The sequence below is a fragment of the Cyclopterus lumpus genome, chromosome 7, assembly GCF_009769545.1.
Source record: "Cyclopterus lumpus isolate fCycLum1 chromosome 7, fCycLum1.pri, whole genome shotgun sequence".
NCBI classification, from domain to species: domain Eukaryota; kingdom Metazoa; phylum Chordata; class Actinopteri; order Perciformes; family Cyclopteridae; genus Cyclopterus; species Cyclopterus lumpus.
This window is the reverse complement of record NC_046972.1, coordinates 23035810-23038953: the sequence shown is the minus strand read 5'-3', so window position 1 is coordinate 23038953 and position 3144 is coordinate 23035810.

Genomic DNA, 3144 nt, shown 5'->3' with positions numbered 1-3144 from the left:
CTTTTAACATTTCTTTTCTTATAACTAGGTGTGAATGTGAGAGTGAATGGTTGTATGTCCCTACATGTGCCCTCGATGGACTGGCGGCCTGTCCAGGGTGTCCCCTGCCTTCGCCCTATGTCAGCTGGGATAGGCTCCAGCGCCTCTGCGACCCTAATGAGGATAAGCAGTATTGAAAATGGATGGGAATGGATGGATAGTTATTTTCAACATTTCTTTTAACTACCCCATTAATCATCTCATGACAGGTTTATCCGGTGGATGGGAACCCATATGTTTGGAACCACAGGACTACTTAAATAAATATGAAGTTGTTCATATTGGCAACTGAGTGTCACTTATCTCGCCTCAGATTGTGGAAATCCTCAAGTTTCCACTGCTTCGTTTTTTGTTTTTTGTTTTAGTTTGCAGCTATAAGACAACAAAGGTAATAAAGATTGTTTATTTATAGCCTCCTGCATCTTTGTGAATATTAGAAGTATTGGTCCCAGCCTCACCTGCTCACTGTTATTGCCCGGGGGCTTTCACAGCCGCTGCCCGAAGGCTGAAGTTCAGGAACCAACTAAATAATAAGAAACCAGGACCACCTCACACCCGGAGTGGGTAATGGTGATTGAAGAGGGCTTATTTTTCCTATGTGTGTAGTATATATATATATATATATATATATATCATATATATATATATATATATATATATATATACATACAATACACACACACACACTGTTTTCATAGAGAAATATTATACAATACAGGATTATCATGTAAGAAAGAACAGAATCACACTCTATTTGCACTTAGCCTTTATTTATGCATGGACACTTAATCACGTAGTAACCTATGTAAAGTATTTGTAAAATGATGTGTCCCATCATCCAATAAAATACTTGTTTTGTACAAAAATGTAAGCTTTAATGAGTTTGAGTTTTAAGCACATTTTGTTTATATATCGTTAATCTCAATTATTTGGCCTGAATCACTGCGACGTGATAAAATCAATATCGTCCCATGCCTGATTAGAAATATGAGTGATAACGGTGGCGCTAGAGGACAAAGTCAGGGGCTTAACAAAGTCACAAGGAGACGCCCGTCTTTACCAAAGTTTGTGCCAATCCGTCCAGTTGTCATCAAGATATTTTGGTAACGGCCACGAATGTCACGTTTCAGCCCGTTGGGACCATGAACGTTCAAAAGGTTCATCGTTATCCATCGTGAGATATTCAAAGTCCCAGTGAAACAGAAGTTTAGAGCGTCTTCAGCTTCTGTTCTCTTCTGTGAAATGTAATATTTGAGCCGTGTTAAGAGGGATTTATTTCAAGTCCAGACATTTATTGTTAAATATGTCCACAACATGACTGTTGCTGTGATCTAAAAGGGTTTAAAAGGAATCTTTCACTCAAAGTGGTGGACCAACTGAAAGGCCGCTATTATCGCAAGAAGAAAATGGCACCGTAAATTACATTATTGATTATCACTGACACAATAAGACTTCTCTGCCGTCTCCGACAGTAGATGTCTTTTTTTTTTTTATGGAAATAATAAAGCCATATTTCACCAGAGTTCATTGTTGTCTTTTAGTGTGACGGATAATAACGAGGGAGGCGCACGGTACAATAAAGCTGGTGGGACAAATGACACAGGCGGAGCACAGAGGGAGAATAAAACGACAAGGGGGATGTTGAAGGAGAGCAAACGACATCAAAGTAACGATACTTTGAGTCATTGTGGGTGTCACATCCCATAATATCCAGCTAAACTCGCGTAACGGCCCCAGAAAGACGGCGATACCGCTTCTCGTCGTCATGCTGCATGGCTTAGATAAGGATGTATAGCTGCATATGGTTTTTTAAAAATATGTTTTATTGTGTGTGTGTGTGTGTGTGTGTGTGTGTGTGTGTTTGCTCGATTATTCATGTGCCTCACAGGGAATCGGCCCGAGACCAGAAACCCCGTTGGGCGCGTCGGGGCATCCAGCTGCTTCGGAAACACAGAAAACAGCCTGCGTTCGCATCCAAGTGCAGAGGTATGATAAACAGCCCGTTGGTTGGTGTGCAGCAGTCCATTTATTTAAGTCCCCTTTTTTTGGGGGGGGGGGGAGATGGAGTGGAAGCGACCGTCTCGCCTCCCAAAATAAACCCCCCAGACTTGCAGTTAAGTACAGCTGGTTTGGTGGAACCGCTCTGACCCGGTGCCGTGTGCACCCGATGGCTCATATTCCAAAGTGACCAATTAGAATGAAATGAGGGTTTGAGTGGGATTTGGTGGCAACTGGGGCTCCACTGAGGTTGTGCGTGTCGCAGCGTCTTGCGGGGTGTCGGCCTCTATATATGTGTGTGTGTGTGTGTCTGCCACAGCTGGATGCCTGACGACAGTTTTGACAGTTCAGTAATGGCCCCCGTTGAGAGTGGAGGCGGCCCCGCCCACCAGTGGAAGCAGTTCCACTTCTGCTATTCAGAGTAAAATATATATTCTTTAAAACACCTCTTTTTCTCCCAAGTAATTAGGTTCTTGAATGCGATGATTTCAAATCCCTCGGAGCCTCAGAAGAAGCCGGGAGAACAATTAATCTGGAAAGGGGAGTGAGCGCTCTAATTGAAGCCTGATGGAGTGTTTTGCATTAGAGAGGAGGAGAAGAGAGAAGGGCGGGGGGTGGGGGGGTGTCTTTCCCCTTCACATCTGGGTAATTTTATGTGAAGCCTGGAAATTCTGATGCTGGTATGAAGTGTCATCATTAATAATCCGAATACAGATCATTTCAGCAGATGTCTGCACACCCACCGCCTCAATTTTATAGACCAAAGAAATACTAATTTGAAGGTGTTTTTCTACCTCCTGTTGGTTGTTTTCCCAGAATGCACCGCCACGTCAAACCTCCCTCCATTCTAGCTCCGTCGCGCGGCCCACGAATCCGTCAGCGGCGGTTGCGTAACCAGGGTCGCCCCTCCCGGTGTAATAGAAGTGCTCACATCGTGTCCTCTGTGTTTTTTTTTTGTGGTTTTAAACCTGCCCGCTAATCATATCAGAAACAATAAATCCCAAACCCAGCTGCGACGGAAGCCAGATTAGAGGGATTTGAAAACACTAAAATTGACACAGCACCTGGCTTTTATCCCCGTGGTAATCTCCTGACAACCTAACCCCC